Source organism: Lissotriton helveticus, unplaced genomic scaffold (assembly GCF_964261635.1).
Source record: "Lissotriton helveticus unplaced genomic scaffold, aLisHel1.1 SCAFFOLD_590, whole genome shotgun sequence".
Lineage (NCBI taxonomy): Eukaryota > Metazoa > Chordata > Amphibia > Caudata > Salamandridae > Lissotriton > Lissotriton helveticus.
This window is the reverse complement of record NW_027611748.1, coordinates 340,952-358,778: the sequence shown is the minus strand read 5'-3', so window position 1 is coordinate 358,778 and position 17,827 is coordinate 340,952. Positions and strand designations below refer to the sequence as shown.

Below are 17,827 nucleotides of genomic sequence, written 5' to 3'. Positions count from 1 at the left end.
TGTCAGACTTCAGTGGTGAAAGAAAAAGCCTTTGATATCAAAGATCGTTTGGCTGTTTTACAGGACTTAAATGAAACAAGAAGAAGTCTTAGTAACATAAAGTTAAAGCCAACAGCCACTGAAGAGAAACCACCTCTCCCAGCAAGACCTGTCTGAATTCCAAAGATTGGGGATCTAGTCAGAAAAAAGATCGTGGTGAAGAAGGTATTTGGGCCTTCTTACAGAAAAGCAGTATCTGTCTTAGCTGTCAGCTGAACAAGATCAGTAGTACTACCGCCCCTTGCTGGTAAAAAGGAGAACAGAGTTGTATCCATCGACCTGGTAAAACCACAATCATGTGGCCAATAATAAGTAGTAGGCCCAGTGGACTCCCAAGAAATAGTAGAAGACCAAATCTTGCTACAATCCAAGAGGTTCAAACTGAGAGACTAATCACCTTTGATAAACCTACAGTGAACAAAAATGGACTATGCAACAACGCCATGGAACTTGTGTCTCTTGAAACCCAAATTGCAACAGTTCGTCAAGAAACACCAGTCTACAATGATGTAGCCTCAGACTATGCTAATAAAACAAAAAAAAATTCAAAGACAAATGAAAATCCGGAAACAATTCCAACAATTGACAGAACTGCATCTGGCTACTTCGTCAACTTCGATGACTTTTCTTATAATCCAAGCGAGCATGAAGAAATGCCAGCAACAAAAACTTTCAAAGAAAAAATAACTGAACTTTTTCACCAACTAAAAGAAACATATCTGGTTTCACCATGGATTGAATTTTGGATTGTGTTAGGTGTACTTTTCCTCCTCCTTTGGCTCATCTTGGTTTTATGTTTGGGTAGATTTATTGATGGAAAAAATAGTACAATGGACACAGCAAGTCAGAACATCAACTTGGTCCTAAAGCCTCACAGATCCTCTCACATCGAGAAAAGAGAACTGTCACCAGGAAACATCACAGCCAATCCAATACCCAGTGGGGTAGCATGGGACAAAACGGAGTATGACATCTATGGCCCGATTGAGCTCTTGAAATATCCTCATCAATTTAAGGTTTCCTTAAGTGACTTTGTGATACCAAGTACTTTCTCTGATGATTGGGACTTTGAAAATATTAATAATATGATGTCAGATTTAGTAATTTCAGCAAAATTTACAGAACATGATTATTTACAGGGTTCATCGAACTATGAAGAAATGTACTGTTTTAACCACTATGGTCATCACTATTTGCATAAATCTGCTCAACCTAGAAATGTTTTAACTTATAATCAATGGGAACATTGTCCAACACCGCCGAAGGCAGCTCGAAAACATTTTTTGAGAAATTCACATACTTCTCAGGGTTTACAACAGTGATCCAGAAACGTTTTATTTTATAAATGACAAATAGGACAGGAATGAAAACAATGTTGACAAATACTAAAATTATTTATTCTGAAAATTTTTATGATAAAATGTCTACAATTGGTTTTGAATTTTGGAAAAATAATATTGAAACAAAAACTATCTTGGGGACAAAAGACTGGCAGGTACAAGGTCTAGAAGCATTATTTAGAGACTGTGTGATCCCAGAACAAATGATATTCCTGAATGACACCATTCAACAGATAACCTGTCTTGGTTTAGGCAAGATTAAAGATTTAAACAAACCGTCTATTCCAACACCAACACCTGATGATAGTAGTACTACAGATATGGAGGTAGACGTATCCCATATTTTACACCAAAACAGAACAAATCCTGATTGGAAAAAAAGGTTGATCTGGCCCACAGACACTAATAACTGTCAAGATAGATTCCTGAACAAAACACAGGGGTTCAAACAGAACAGGTCAGACCCAAGATATTCCCAGAGACAACATCCAGGGATAGTTACAACATATAGTGTAGGAAAACTCTGCCTTGAATGGCTACAGAAATCCACACTGCCAGAAATTAAGCAACACTTGACTTTACTTAAAGACGGTGCTGACTTGCGAGATTTCATAATGGGACCTCGCAAACAGCGTCAAAAACATTTCATATACGCCGGTATATACGCTGCTTACAACGAAGCTTGGAAAGTAATGCAAATTGAAACTGCAGAAAAAATACGAGAAATTGATCGTATAAATTTGGAAAAATCACTTTCTGTAGTGGACAATGGGTTAACAACTCTGTCCTCCAGGATTTCTTCATTGGACAGTATTGTATCATCTGCTATTGATATAATAGAGCAGGGCTTGCTAATGTTACTACATGGTCAGTCCCAATTACGTTCTATTGTACAGCTAGGCTGGACATTGCAAAACCTGCGTTCAGGCTACGTGCCATGGCGTCTAAACAACACAACGTCATTATTCTCTATCTTTAACCTTACAGATAAACAATTCAGTTTGGCACAAAAAGGAGCAGACTATACGATTCTGAGCATTGAAAAACTAGAGAGATTACCATTGACAATGTCAGAGAGACCTGTCATTGAATGGATAATACAAGGAATTATTACAATTCCGATAACAACTTTCCAGTTTAAGTATTGCCAAAAATATATACTAGCAGGCCTGTGTGAAAGGTTGGGTAAAGGATACATCAAATCAACCTGGAAATTACCTTACACTCATAGATGTTGGAGTGGGAGAAATAAAGAGGTATTCCTTAGTGGTAACAATTGTAAACAATCACTAAGCGGTACACTTATGTGTCAAGGTATTAACTTGCATGGAGCCTGCGGAGGTTCATCGAATAACCTTTCATGTCATCTGCACGGCACTCCTGCAACACAGATAGAGCCTTTTTTCAGACAGCTTTCCAACTGCAGTTACGTTCTAATAAGTGACCACAGCTGTTGTGGCATGGTGCTCGGAAAAGCCTATATCGTAACCGTCACATCCAGGGTCATTTGCTATATGCAAGTATTGTATCCTATCAGCAATCCAACACTTTGGCCTTCTCTGAATATCTTTTCTATTCGAATTGATACTTTAAGCAGAATGAAGTCTATTCTTTTACAGACAACTGTGCCTTTAACCTCGTCCAAAGAGACGTATGATCTGCAGATTGCAAGGACAGCGGCAGAGATACACTCCCTATTATCAACAAATTGCCCCATACATTTCGTAGAAGTGTTAGGTCAGATTTTTAACATGTCTGATACCAGTGGCATCGCACATGTATTTAAGACAATTTTTCCGGGCTATTAGGACCATTTGAAGCAGTCCTGAACATCTTCCCGAATTTTGTGCATTCATTATTTGGCGGCCTGCCTCTTCTTTTGGGACTCGTAGCAGGAATTTTATTTTTGCTCCTTCTGCTCCGATATGGCAAGCCAAGCCACAGACAAAACCCTAGCTACAATGGAAGAAACGATCCTAGCAATACGCTACCGGGACCAAATCACTAAAGTGCTCGGATTAGCCCGGCTAGGAGATCTAAGTGCAACCTGGTTTCTTTCATTCAGACCAATCTGGCAAGATTGCATCTTACCTGTGCTTCGATGTCTGCTATGCGGAGAAGAATGCTTGTTGGACATCTGTCTTACACTACAATCAGCAGTACCAATGGATATCGATACTTTGCTCGGTCCGGTAACGACTTATGCAACGTATTGTCCCCAGCGGCTACCTATTCTGATGACGGCATTCGTTGAGACTTCACCATTACGACTAGGTGGCGTGAAGTACGAGATGAACGCAGCACCACACAGGTACAACCTTCTGGGAGCATTGCTGATCCAGACATCGATGATAGTAATCACTCTCACATATGCACAATTTCAGCTTTTTCGGACTTGATCAAACTTTCACCTACTGTTGTAGACCAATTTTTCACAAGCCTGTCTGATATGATGTTCTCTCCTAGCAACGAGAATAACTTTTAAAACAACGAGCACACAGCGTTCCCTGAACTCTGAGTTCGGCCTTCAGTTTGGATAAACAACACTACTGAAAACAATTGGAACTCTTTTTCCCCTGAAAACGAAATTATTATTTTTACATTTCCAAAATATTTACCTTTTTTTTGGCACATGGTACTCTGCTTAAAGTAGAACTATTCTTAGAGAACAGAGCTTTTATTTTTAGGAACTCTAGAGACAATATTTTACCTCAGCCTCTAGCATATGTACAGTATTGTATAAATATGTGATGAAATGGTCTCGACCTTCTTTTCTGTATTCAGAGCCATTTCATAAATGTAATTTTCGCAAATCATTCAGCCGATATTTATATATGCATTATCTGAATGATACAACTGCTTAAGAAACGTACAGTATAATACTCATTTTACGTGTATATACCATATACCATTTCAAATGCAATCAATGTATTTCGGGGTGGGTTGGAAAACACATGCATCGTTATAGGTTTACTATTGCTTAGTATTTCTAGTAATGATTGACATAATATGTGGAGTGGGTGTTGAATCGATCTAGGACCCTAATTAAATATTCCCGATTCATGCCCTTATGTGGTTATAACAAAACATATCCTTATAAAGGCATAAGAATTATGTCCATATTTAGTCATAGCCAATGCAGTCCTAATACGGCAAGGCTACTCCCATGGATTCCTAGAAAGTACAAAGTGTTCTTTAAACAAATCCAAGCCTCCAGCAGCCCGGGAATTCCCCCTGCTTTTGTCTTGATTTGCGCAAGAACTCCTGGAGTCCAGAACATACTGTTAGTTCTTAGTGACATCTTATGTCAAACCTTACATCAAACACGGCACCTTCCAGGTATAAGTATACCAACGTTGCCGTAAGCAAATACACGGTGGTGGTTTGGAGCAGAGCGGCTATCTACTTGCCCGAAGCCCAGCTGATGCGAGAGCCGAAGGAAGCCGACCCTCCCATTGACGCACTGAGAGAGACGCTGTCTTTTCTCCTGCCGAGAAATCCAGCTCCGGTGTTTCCAGTCACCCTTGCAGGTTACTTGGAGATCGAGTCCTGAGAGAGAGATACAAGACCTCCTTCATTCTAAAAACCAAGGTACGGAGCTGACTAAATCCTTAAGAGAATTCTTGATTCAGATTCTTGGCAAAACAACCATCTTAACTTAAACCGCTACTCACTTACTCCTTCCCACGTATTAGGCTTAGGTCAGGTACACCGGGGTAGGCGTATATTAGAAGCACCAGTTGAGTACGTTAGTCAATGTTTTTATGTATGTATATATTTTAATCATTTTAAAGTATCATATGGCTACGAAACCATATCAATGCTTTTACAGTATTATTTCATAATACTCCTTTTACTGTACGCAATTTACTTCATGATAAGTATTGCAACTGTGGCAATTCATTTCTCTTGCATGAGAAAGAAGACTGCTCAATAAATAGCAACTTTTATTGAAAACGCCTGTCTCTCTATTTCTCTGCACTCTGGTGAAACTAAAGCATGCACGATTGACTGAGTGAAATAATTGTCTATTGTTTTCACACGACTCTGGAGATACACTCTTATTCTGAGGGAGCAAAGTTGTCATGTTTATACGGTTGTCAGAAACTAATCCCTTCTTGTCTATTCAGGGAAGTTAACACCTCCTTGTTCACTCGAGAAAGTTTCTAGTGACCTCTGAGCTAGCTGGCAACAATAATTAAGTTTAATATAGTCAGTAGAGACCTAGATAACCTCAGGCCTACGTCTAAACTGCTGTCTATATTATTCCAATGTGCAGAGCCTATTGGGAAAATAGGAACTACACTACACTGGTTTCCTGGGAGACAGTGGGGCTGGGCCTAGTGGCATTCACCCTGTGGTGCCACGTAAGGCCATTAAGCGTGACGCGGGGCACCTGGAAGGCTTCAGCAAGCTTGCGGAGGTCTTCCATAAGAGTGCGCGCACGCTAAGAAGCGTACCCTACTGGGAGGAAGACTTACCCGGATAAACTGGTAGTGAGTCCACCCCAGATTTCGACCCTGATGAAGGGTTTCCCAAAGACGGAGAGGGTGAAGATGAGGAGGTGTTTGAGGATGATGACAATTCCTCCGACGATATGTTTGATTCGGGCAGGTCTTGGCGTCCACGTTCTTCTTGTTCTGATGTTGGTGATGGAGCTCAGGTTCATGCGGATATGTTTGACCCTTCCTGTATCTTTCGACCTCGGAGTTCTGATTGGGTACCTGATAAGAAGACGGCGGATTATGTTGCCGCAAAGATTAGGCAGCCTCTTTCTCAATATGTGAGATCCCGCCTTAGGTCAGAATGCCCTAGACCGTCTTTTCCCAACGGCGTTGCTAGTACCCCAGAGTTGGACCCCAAGCGCTGCACATTTTTTGCTAAATACATGAAGGATCCAAAAAAGGTGATAGATCGTTCCTGAGGGCTTGTCAGGACAAGCTTCTTGATGTTGTGGGACCCCTAACTAAAATCAGTGAGTTAGCGGAACGGTCCAGAGGGTCAGGCCTTCCTCTCCCGACGGACGATATTGCGGGATGGGCGCAAAGGGCAATGTGTCTCTTGGGCAATGCCAATTGTGCCCTCTCCGCCGAGCGTCACCGTTCCCTACTTTTGAAAATTGATTCCAAATTAGGAGAACCTACGAGGCAGGTTCAGTAGCTTAAGGTATGCTCTTTGGTGATCCCTTCGTTAAGGAGCTAGGAAAGTTTGTAGCCACCTTTTCTGCCCTGGATAAGGTTTTTTGAGGGGGCCGGGCGAGGCAGGGGTCGCTCTTCCGGTCGACAATTAAACCAAGGTCCCAATAGAGCCCAGGCAATAAGAAATAATGGATGGAACGATGGCAGACAAGGAACCTTCTATCCTTCCCGTGGAGGCAAGGGACAAGGCAGAGGCCGTGGTGGCAACAAGAATGCACGAGGATTCAATGGTACGCTTGAAAATCCTCTCTTCTGTTCGTCTGGGGGCAGGATTTCTCTGTTTCTAGCAAACTGGGCGGATTTAACGTCAGATCCTTGGGTGTTAGAGACAGTTCAAGGGTTTCACATAGAGTTCTACGGGTCCCCCATCCAAACATCTCATCCTCGCCCTTTGGTTTTTTCAGACTCAGAGACCGATCTGATAGATCACGAGGTTCTAGATCTTCTTTCAAAAGGTGCTATCGCTCTCTCCCATCTTCATCAGTGCGGATTCTTAGGCAATATTATTCTGGTAGAAAAGAAAGAAAAAGGCTTCAGACCGGTTATCAATCTCAGGTCCTTCTACGAGTGGTTAGTTTACCGGCACTTCAAGATGGAGGGAATTCATCTGCTCAGGGACCTTCTTCTCCAGAACGATTGGTTGGTCTGGTTAGACCTCAAAGATGCGTATCTGTCAGTTCCAATTCCCCCCCCCGAACCCCCCCCCCCCCCCCCCCCCCCATTGCAGGTTCCTGCAATTCCAGTGGAAGGGTCAAATTTACGAATTCAAAACCCTTCCCTTTGGCCTCTCATCAGCTCCTTGGTGTTTTACCAAGCTTCTTCGTCCTGTGGTGGAACATCTCCGCACCAAGGGTATTCGACTAATAATTTACCTGGACAATATTCTGCTCATGGATCAATCCAGGGATCATCTTCTCCTTCACTTACAGATTACAATATCCCTATTACAGAATCTGGGGTTCACCATCAATGTCCAGAAATCGGACCTGGTTCCCCAACAGAGCATGATCTTTCTAGGCTTTCGCATCGACACGAGGGATGCCTCCTTGAATCTTCCTTCTCAGAAGATTTCAAAGATCAAGAAGTAGATTCGACAGGTTCTCCGCAGAGACAGGATATCCCTGCGACAGCTGGCCAGGATTGTTGGTTTGTTACGTCCTCGATTCAAGCCATCTTTCCGGGTCCTCTACATTACAGGGCCCTGCAGAGGTTGAAGGCCTCCCACCTGCGCAGGGGTCTCACTTACTCGGAGCTGATCTCCCTTTCCTCGGAGGCCAGGGCGGAACTTCTTTGGTGGATGGACCATATGGAGGCCTGGAATGGGAGAGCGATCTTCGGATCCCATCCGGATCTAGTGATAGAATCGGATGCCAGTCGCCTGGGCTGGGGTGCCAGATGCGGCTCTCTATCGGTGGGAGGTCGGTGGACGTAGGAGGAACTCCTTCTCCATATCAATTGCCTGGAACTCCTAGCAGGCTCCTTTGCCATTCGATCTTTCACGACCAACCGAGTGTCCTGTTGTGTCCTTCTCAGGATGGACAACACGACGGCGGTGAGGTACATCAATCACCTTAGAGGTACTTATTCCAAGATTCTGGCGGATCTCGCCAAGGATTTTTGGCATTACTGCCTCCAACCTCAGATTTCGGTGACGGCGGAGTATCTCCCGGAAGATCAGAAGTGTGTCGCAGACTGGAATTCCAGGAATTTCAGAGTTGCCAGCGATTGGAGACTGGATCCCGGAGTGTTCTCTCAGATTGTGTCCCTTTGGGGCCTTCCCCTAGTTGATCTTTTTGCATCCAGATGGAACGCTCAGGTTCCCCGTTTCTTCAGCTGGACACCGGATCCGGGAGCGCAAGGCAGTGGACGTTTTCCTTCAGGATTGGTCGGGGATACCAGCTTACGCATTTCCACCCTTCCTTTTCATCCAAAGGGTTGCAGCCCAGGTCCGCAGACAGAGGGCCTTTCTGATCCTGATCACTCCAATTTGGAGAGCCCAGATTTGGTTTCCGTCCCTTCTAGAATTATCTTGGGACAGACCTCTTCGGTTGCCGTCTTTCAACAACATCTCCTCAGACCCTCTGGGACTTCCTCACCCCCTGGTTCTCCAAGGCCATCTACATCTTATGGCATGGAGGATTTCAGGAGACGTTGGACTGACGTCTCGCTTTCAAGGGAAGCTGAACTCCTTATCCAGCAGGCTTGGGCCCCGGGCACTACCAAGCGATACAGATCAGCTTGGAGAAGATGGGTTCGTTGGTGTGTGGCGAAACACCTGGATCCCGTGGGCGCCTGCGTTGCAGAAGTTGTGAACTTCCTATCGGAACTTTTTCATCAGAAATTAGCCTATGGCACTATCAACTCTTTTAGGCCGGTCATTTCTGCTGGTCACTCTCTCGTGGATGGGGCTCCGATTGGGGAGCACCCATTGGTTTGTAAGCTTTTGAAAGGCATACGTCTTTCACGTCTGCCGGAGCCTCGTTACCTGGGCCTCTGGGACGTTAATGTGGTACTTCGTCTACTTTTATCCTGGCAAGATAATGATTTCCTTTCCCAAAAAGAGATTTCAGCTAAACTTGCTATCCTCCTGTGTCTTATTTCTTGTAAGAGAGTGTCGGATGTCAGGGCCCTTGATATTTCTGCCTGTGTTTTTTCCACGGAAGGTGTTACCTTTACCATCTCCCGGAGAACTAAATCGAGTACGAGGTCAGTAATCTATCCTGCTTTTCCAGATTCTCCGAAATTGTGTGTTGTTCGATGTTTAAAATCTTATGAAGTTTGACTTTGGAGGTTCGTCCTCCGGGTGAACGGCAACTTCTGATTGCCATTAAAAAACGTTTCAGGCGGTATCCTCTCCTACCATTGCTAGATGGGTCAAATGGATTATGACTGAATCTGATATTGACGTCAGGCATTTTGGGGCTCATTCTACTAGGGGAGCAATGGCCTCCAAGGATGTCCAGGTAGGTTGCAGGTTGGGGACATTATGAATGCAGCTGATGGGTCTTCAGAATCTACTTTTAAGAAATTCTATTAAACCAATTCATGAAGCCGTTGCGCTGGTGGAGAGAAAGATTTGAACTTTCATAATCCTCGCCCTTGCTTCCTGACATAGAATGAGAAATTTCCTAGTTATCACAAAGGAAAGTTTCAATTCTATTAAGGACACGGAGTCGAGGATTATCCCACCCTGGCTTTTCGAGCCTCCCTCCCTTATGCTTGGAGGTCTTGCTGGATTTAGTATTTCTACATATCAGGAGAGTAATGTTTTCTTATATTTATGGTATTTTGTGCATTGATCTTGTTCTGTACATTTGCACGTTCTATTTCTCTTTTGGTTATGCTACTGATAGTACTTTTGCATTTGCATTTTATCTTGCTCTGTGGTTCTTCTCTTCGTTTTCTGTTGCCCTAGGATCTGATCAGAAGACTGATTAATCTGGGGACGACTTAACTTCCTGCAGCAACGAAAGAGGACGGACTTCGTCGAGGGAGCTGCTTTATGTATTCGGCTGGACTACGATTGGTGGACTGGCTCCCATGGTTACTGTTGTGCTTCATGGGATATGTAGTTGGCAGCCTGTGTTTTTTCTGTTTCTTCTAACTTGCTGTTAATAAAATGAAGAAAGGTCATGCATACCCTCGCCTCCACGTCCTTAATAGAATTTAAACTTTCCTTTGTGATAACTAGGAAATTTCTCATTTGTTGAGAATTTGGTGTTCTATTCTGCACTGGGCTGTGGGACTATCTGGACTGAATGTGTGTTCCAATATACCTGCCTTTGATTCTGCATGCTCGGCACAGAGGCCAGTTGGGCTGGGACCATTGACTGAGACATCCCATTTGGTGCCTTCTAATTCGTGTTCCAGTGTCCCAGGTTCCTGCAAACATCGCACAGATCATGTCTTATTCTGCACATTATTAGTGTTTGAGGTATTTAAATTGCCACTGTCAGTAAAACCGATACCCTAAGCGGTGCCGCACTGGCCGTAACGGGCTTCCGGTGTTTCTCGGGAGGCTGGAACAGTGGGGACCGATTGTTCAGTGATGGTCACTGGGGGCTGGTTTTGCTGTGGGGATTGCTATATCACCCCCAGCAACAAAAGAGGCAGGGAGCTGGTCCGTCAAAATTGTCAGGCCTGGTTTGGTTTCCCAGTCCGGCCCTGACCCAGAGGAACAACATTTCCTCCTTGCACATACTGAACATCATTACTATGCACACCAACGCTGTGCATTTCCAAATTCATACCAGCAACAAACCCAGAATCAAAACAAGAATACAATCCGTGAGAACCACTTTCGTCACCCGTTTGGAAAAATGTTGTCTGAGCCATCATTATTTTTATTTTGATCTTCTTCTGCTTAGTAATAAAATTGTCACTAGAGTACTTTGGTTACAACAAAATCTCATCCAGAATGTTAGTCTGCAGCCCCTCACATTAACCACTAACATCTGGATGCAACGCTAAATGATGCGTCCTCTTTTACCCGGTCTTCGACTTTGCAATATTGTCTGCAAATCTGCAATAATCTCTTGTAATATATAATAAAATATTTGGAGGCGCTTCACTCTGTGGCTCTTCAATTAGCCAGTTTACAAACAACTTACACTCATTCCACAAATCTCTTGGAACAACAATTAACAAACAAACTCAGCTCTCGACCACCCTGCCTGGACAAACAGGTCTCATCTCCACTGCATCCCTCCTGTACAGGCCCCACCTTCTATGAACCACCCAAACACAGGACAGGCCTCACCTCATCTACACCCCTGGGCAGGCCTCTCCCCTTCTGCACTCCTGGACAGGCCTCATCTCCTCTGCACCCCTGGACAGGCCTCACCTCCTTTGCACCCCTTGACAGACCTCTCTTCCTCTGCAACCCTGGACAGGCCTCTCCTCCTCTGCACCGCTAGACAGGCCTGCACCCCTGGACAGGCCTCACCTCCTTTGCACCCCTTGACAGGCCTCACCTCCTCTGCACCCCTGGACAGGCCTCTCCTCCTCTGCACCGCTAGACAGGCCACACCTCCTCTGCACCCCTGGACATGCCTCACCTCCTCTGCCCACCTGGACAGGCCTTACCTCCTCTGCACACATGGACAGGCCTAACCTCCTCTGCACTCCTGGACAGGCCCCACCTCATCTACACCCCTGGACAGGCCTCACCTCATCTGCACTCCTGGCCTCACCCCCTCTGCTCCCCTGGACAGGCCTTGCCTCCTCTGCCCACATGGACAGGCCTTACCTCCTCTGCACACATGGACAGGCCTAACCTCCTCTGCACTCCTGGACAGGCCTCACCTCATCTGCACCCCTGGATAGGCCTCACCTCATCTGCACCCCTGGCCTCTCCTCCTCTGCACCCCTGGACAGGCCTCTCCTCCTCTGCCCCCTGGACAGGCCTCACCTCCTCTGCACCCCTGGCCAGGCCTCACCTCCTCTTCACCCCTTCTGGACAGGCTCCGACTCCTCTGAACCCCAGCTCAAGGCTTCTCCTCCTCTGCCCTTCCTCTGGACAGGCCTCACCTCCTCTGCCCCTCCTCTGGACAGGCCTCTCCTCCTCTGCCCCTTGGACAGGCCTCACCTCCTCTGCACCCCTGGATAGGCCTCACCTCCTCTTCACCCCTTCTGGACAGGCTCCGACTCCTCTGAACCCCAGCTCAAGGCCTCTCCTCCTCTGCCCTTCCTCTGGACAGGCCTCACCTCCTCTGCCCCTCCTCTGGACAGGCCTCTCCTCCTCTGCCCCCTGGACTGGCCTCACCTCCTCTGCACCCCATGCCAGGCCTCACCTCCTCTTCACCCCTTCTGGACAGGCTCCGACTCCTCTGAACCCCAGCTCAAGGCCTCTCCTCCTCTGCCCTTCCTCTGGACAGGCCTCACCTCCTCTGCCCCTCCTCTGGACAGGCCTCACCTCCTCTTCACCCCTTCTGGATAGGCTCCGACTCCTCTGAACCGCAGCTCAAGGCCTCTCCTCCTCTGCACCTTCTCTGGACAGGCCTCACCTCCTCCACTCCCCACTCATCCTCAGCAGCAGGAAGAGCTGAGCTCTCCTGATGTCACCATAAATGCCAGGGGCGTAGGGGGGGGGGGGGGGGGGGGAATCTGATCCATGGATTCATAAATTGCAGCCAAGTGAGTTAGCAGCTCTCCTACCTGATCAGAAACCTGTCCGGGCTCTCTCCTCCTCCTGGGGGCCTGCGGGGGGCAGGGGCAGATCTGGGGTCTGAGGGGGGTTCTGTGAGGGTCTGAAGATGGAGGTAACTGCAAACACAGACAGAGAGGGCCCCTTCCTCCTCTGCAACAGGCTGGGCACAGAGCACAGGGAGAAAGTGATGTCACCCCCTCTGCTGGTGCTGTCTCTGCCACCGCTGACCCGGAAGAGGAAACCCTTCTCTTTTTCATCCAATGTGCAGCTCAGTGGGTTTCATCAGCAGGCGAGGAACGCCTTCTGGTGGCCGCTGACGGAACCGCCGCCTCCAGGCTCCAGCAGTGAGTACATTTCACATAAACAAGCATTTATACCTGTAAAGACCTGGGATTTCAGATGTCTCAGACAGGAATGTTTTTAAGGGTCAGACAGTTCAAGTACAGGGCCTCACCCTTGGCTGCTGCTGTAAAAAAGCATTTATAGCTTCACTTCCGATGAGCATCTTCCAAACATTGTTGTATAGGACTTAAGAGTATTTACAGAAAGGTGACAACTGGAAGAGACAGTCCGTATTTCAATGAATATATCTGTATTTCATTGAATATATCTGTATTTCAATTAATATATCTGTATTTCGATGAATATATCTGTATTTCAATGAATATATCAGAATAGCAGTCAGTTTTCCAATTAAACTGGGCAGCTTATTTATTCTTTTAAATAATTTATTTGCAGTTGTTCAAATCCACAACGTCCTAGATAGCAAAGTAAACAGAGCTAAATACCATGGAGTTTAAGACACCAGATCAGTGACAATGAGGCATAGGTCATGTGTCAAAGCGACAATTGAAGGAGCTTATTTCTAATTTTCCTGTGTCTGTGGGTTATTCCTTATATTTGATACGGTTTTATATTCTCAAACAAGACTGAAATGTAGGTTCTAATTAGGTTTTGAGTTTCTGGTTTAAGAGCACAACTGTCTCCTAAAATATTAAGATAGCGGTCTCTTCCAGGCTTTGTTTTTTTTGTTTCCAGTAACCACCATCCTCTCTCAACAAAGATTCATTGACAAAAAATAAAGCAATATATCTTTGAAACAATTAATTCCTAAGATAGGACAACCAAGTATGAACCAGAAGTTCCTCACACAGTTTATATTGTATCATAAACATGAGTGGGTATTACTGGTCTGAAGAACAGGGGAGGGGCATTTCATTACTCAAAAATATTCTACTCTTTCACATAGGCTCTTATATCACAGTACGCTCGTCATCAATACACCATTGATTAGCGAGTGTGTCAACTCTTTGTAGCATTGTCATACAAGCAGCCTTGAGTGCCTCGACAGTGACATTAGTTCGGAGGTGCATACATCAGAGCCCTCAAGCCTCACTCATCACGAGTGACACTAACACATTTGGAGGTCGGTCTGAAGTCTCACTCAAACCTGGCCCATTCTTCAAAACTATGGGGATTAACTAGAACTTCACAAGTGACTACTCGGCACAGAGCAGGGGAGGGAGATTCACAAGGATTTTTTTAAAGCACTCGCTACTTTAACAAAGCCAGTTTCCAAGCACTCAAAGTGTTTACCGATAAGAGACTAAGGGCCAGACGTAGGAAGCTAAATACCGGTCAGTAATGGCCACAAATCAGTGAATTTTCCGTTACAGACCGGTATTTAGCCCTTTCCAATGTAGGAGGCTGTAAATAAGGATTCGGTAATTTACCGATTCGTTATTCTAAGGAATTGGTAACATTCCAATTCCTTATTTTAAGGAATCAGTAAATTACCGAATCCTTAAAACCTAAGTAGGTATTACTTAAGTGAGTGCATTTTTGCTTTAAGGATTCTCTATTTACCACCAACTACAAGTTGGTGGTAAATACCGAATACCTTTAAAAAGCAATTATTTGCTTTTTTCAAAGTGCCATGTGGCAGACATACATGCCCTTAGGGCATGTATGTGCGCCACATGTGCACACATGCACGATTCAGGGGTGTAACAGGGTGTCAATGTGACACCCAGCAACCCTTGAATATGCTCCCGCTATTACCGATTCGGTATTTAGTGAATAGTGAATGGCTTCCTATTCATTCCAGGGCCATAGGAATAAATGGGACGGTATTCCTCATTACCAAATCGGTATTACTGATTCGGTAATAAGGAATATTACCGAATCGGTAAATTTTACCTATTTTTTACCTACATCATATTTACCGATTCTTAAATACCGAATAGGTAGAAATAGGAAATTTAGGAATCAGTAAATTGAGATGACCTACATCGGGCCCTAAAGGTATAATAAGGAGATAGTGATGCCTAAGATTTTATTTCATACCAATCAAGTTACTTCCTGTGTAGACTTGGCTCACCAAATGCAGCAATAGCAGGCAGAAAAGGCTTACTTTAAGGTCCAGTACCGTCTAATCTATGTTTCTTCTAAACACAAGGGGATTCAACAAACTTTATTCGGTTTTATAAATGGGAAAAAACATAAAAGTCATAGATATGATGCTTTTTTGCAGCTTGCTGCTGGGGTTCTGGAAAAGGACATTGAACTGGCTATTAGACAATTATCTCGCTCACCTTCCCACCCTTCCCTAGGGGTTCCTTCTGTTGCTCCATATGCTGGTTCCCATACTCAGCCTCAGTCCCCTCAAGTAGGTTTGGTAGACATACCTCAAGATATGCCTCATCACACCAGTTGTTGTCACACGGGTCGGTGCCCAGTCGCCAATTTTTAGGTCAGCCCCTGACATGACCCCTGGCAAAGGGTGGGGCCCAGGAGGCGCTAAGAGGAGGCGCCCCTCTGCTGGAGGCCCTTGTAAATGCAAAAAGAACATTGGATCACAGTCATCTTCAGCAGTCCACCCAAAAGTGCCTAACCTGGATGGTTTTTCGTTAGACATACTCAAAACAGCCTTGCTGTCAGCACTTGGAACTAAATTGGACCCCATCCTACTCTGACTTTCTGCACTGGAAAGCAACCTGTCTGCACTGATAGCCACTTGCAAAGGGACCGTGTCGTTCTCTCCACAAGTATCCCTCCTACAAGGCCTACGATCTCAACCACCATTTCCAGTCCCAGTAGTAATGGCACAGAAGCAGGGGACAGAGCAGTGTATCACGAAGCAGCCTAGTCACATGGTAGGAGATACAACGCCACCTATTATGGCCCAGGACTGACCCTCAGCACCATCCAGCCAACCGGAGGAGGGCGAGGGTCACCCAGAACTCAGTATCTTTTCAGGCTCTGCAATCTCAGGGTTTCAAAGTGGGCGGATTATACAGTTCCAATGATAGGTGGGAAGGCCCCCGGGGACTAGAATAACTATTCTCCTAGTTTGGGCTCTGTTCATCTCCTACCCGAGTCCACTCCGCTTGTTGTCGTGTGATTACCATGCCTCAACTCCGGGACCAAGGAAGACTTTTACCAGCTGAACAATAAGGTGGTGCACTGGCTCAATTCCAACATTGCCCCTGGGCTTAGGGTGAAAAACCAAATTCTCCTGGTGCACCGGACACAGTGGGTTGGTAGTACCAAGAAATCCTGGCTGGGGGACTGCATTATCATCAATTTTAACAATCCAGTCATGGTAAACCGAATCTTAAGAACGGTTGCCCAGTCTAACTACAGGTGTTGGAACTCAGCAATCTCAAAACTCCCGCCGGGATACTTCTACAGACCCAATTATTACCAACTACAGTCCCAGCGCGAGCGGCTCCAAGAAGTGGGCCATAGGGGTTGTGCAGAGGGGATGATAGGGGTAAGCACAGCAAATAGGTTTACTCCTCTGAGCTCATTGGAAGATTGCGATTGACGATGTGTGGGTCTCTCGGACCCTGTGGCACCCGCATCCCAGGGTAATGTATCGCCTCCAGAACAGGCATCGAGTGTGAATGGAGGGTGTAAATTTCTTTCTTGGAATATCGCGGGGCTGGAGAGAGAGATTGAGAACACCAAATGGTTAGCCCTTGTAAAGAGTTTTGATGTGATATGCCTGGATGGCTATAAAACCCTCTTCATTCCAGCTACCCTGTCCAGGTCAGGGAGAGCTAATGGGGGGCTTATCACCTTTATTTCTCTAACTGTGCTTGTCATCTCTGCTACATTACTAAACGTCTCTCCCAATTTACGTGTAATGTTGTTGTCCAGTGGAAATAGCAAACTACTTCTGGTAAACTTTTACAACGCGGGAGTTACACACTTGGATGAGGGCTATAGTACTCTGCTGGGGTCTGTACTTCAGGATAGCATCTTGAAAGGTCAGAGTTATCACTACATTTTTCTAACAGGGGATTTTAACACTCATGTGTGGGGACATCAGGCAAGGAGGAGTGGAAGTTATGGGCTGTGCACGAAAAGCAGGCTTACACATGGAACATACTCCCCATGGTATTGAGCTTAACTCCATCTTGCTTGAATTTGATTTAACATCTGTAATAAGAAAGCTGCCTCCGGGGAAGACAGACATTACTCCCACCTTTATTGGGAGAGGGTGTGAGACCTTTATTGATTTCACCTTTGTATCAACCCCCCTTATTCTCTGGTTACCGATTTTTCTGTGCAGGCGAGTGAATGTAGTGACCACAACCCCATTTGTGTCTTAACAGGCTAGACCCGAACACTCGGACATACCAAGGTGGGCGGGTGCTGGTATCCCGCTTAAAGCTATCTAAGGAAGATGAAATCCTTTTTAACGGAGACAGACTTGAAACTAGCTGTGCAATCTCTGGTTGTCTCTAGGATAGAATATGGATGCACTACACTTGCTGGCCTTCCAAAAATCTCAACAGTTCCACTAAAAGCTTGCCTCAATTCAGCAGCAAGGCTTATTACAGGATCTAGGAAATTTGATAATATCTCGCCTCACCTGAAGGCCTTAAACTGGCTACCGTATGAAGCTAGAGTACAGATGAAAATGGCATGTATCACTCATAAAGCGATTCATCACAACACTCCTAAATATCTAGCCCACAAAATAGAAATATCAGGAAGAAACAGACTTGTCAGGAGTGCCAATTATCTACTCTTGAAACCTCCGATCTTTAAAAAGAAAAAAACTTATGAGAGAACTTTTCTCAGGTGTAGCT

At 45.4% G+C, this 17,827-nt stretch overlaps 2 protein-coding genes across 3 annotated transcripts in view; one reads left to right on the top strand and one right to left on the bottom strand.

Moving 5' to 3' along the window:
- LOC144806644 (uncharacterized) overlaps positions 1–17,827 on the top strand; it is a 352,101-nt gene that overhangs the window by 111,658 nt on the left and 222,616 nt on the right. For both annotated transcript variants that reach the window (XR_013605865.1, XR_013605864.1), the window contains one exon: positions 9,993–10,209. The gene's annotated coding sequence lies outside the window, so the exon portion shown is untranslated. Of the gene's footprint in view, positions 1–9,992 lie in introns of those variants that run through there.
- Positions 1–17,827, bottom strand: part of LOC144806646 (uncharacterized) — a 195,014-nt gene that overhangs the window by 28,788 nt on the left and 148,399 nt on the right. The window lies entirely within an intron of this gene.